Below are 781 nucleotides of genomic sequence, written 5' to 3'. Positions count from 1 at the left end.
AACAACAGAGAAAGAAGAGAGAGTGGGATCGAAGGAGGAAAATGTACACAAGTGCATAAATGTCTGTGCGCGAGAGAGTATGCGCGCGCGCACGCATCTCTCCGACGCGAGATCCAGCGTGATCGCAAGCTAAACTTTCCCCAGAATCTCGGCTTTAGAGAAGGAAAAGAAGCGGCGATTTTTGAGCCTCAGCGTCGCCATAATTCTTCCACACGACGTTAACTCCGGCCGCGTCCGCGCTGCCGCCCGCCGCCTTAACGCCAGGTGAGGCGTCACGCCGGGTTATCGGCGCTCCTCTCGCCGCCCGGCGCTCGCCGTTGCGGGAAGACCGGCTCCGACGGGCCAGGGCGCGGGGCCCCCGACGCGCCCACCCCGAGGGCGAGGGGCAAGCGCTCCGACGGGGCCGCAGAGCCGAAGGAGGCCGTTTAAGCGGCGCGAGGCGAGGGAGGCGCGCGAAGTGGTCGCCTTTGCATACCGCCGAGTCTTTAGGGTTGCTCCTTGTCGGCCGCGGGTCGTTATGGCGCCATTAGTCGTCGCTTTCTTATCGGCGCGAGCTAATTTGGAAGTCGTTCTGGAGGTAACCATTGTCTCGCAGTTTTGTTTATTTGTTCTAGGGAGGAGCGGTGCTTGTTTGTTCTATTTGCGTGTTTGTCTCCTGTGTTATCTTCTGCGATCGTTCGTTATTGTCTTGAGATCATTAAGAGGCAGATCCTGAAGCTGTCGCGATGGCTGTCGTTAGTTTTCATTAAGATTAACTAATTAGCTAAATCATGATCTAGTG

The sequence above is a fragment of the Penaeus monodon genome, chromosome 32, assembly GCF_015228065.2.
Source record: "Penaeus monodon isolate SGIC_2016 chromosome 32, NSTDA_Pmon_1, whole genome shotgun sequence".
NCBI lineage: Eukaryota > Metazoa > Arthropoda > Malacostraca > Decapoda > Penaeidae > Penaeus > Penaeus monodon.
Note: the sequence above shows the minus strand (reverse complement) of the source record.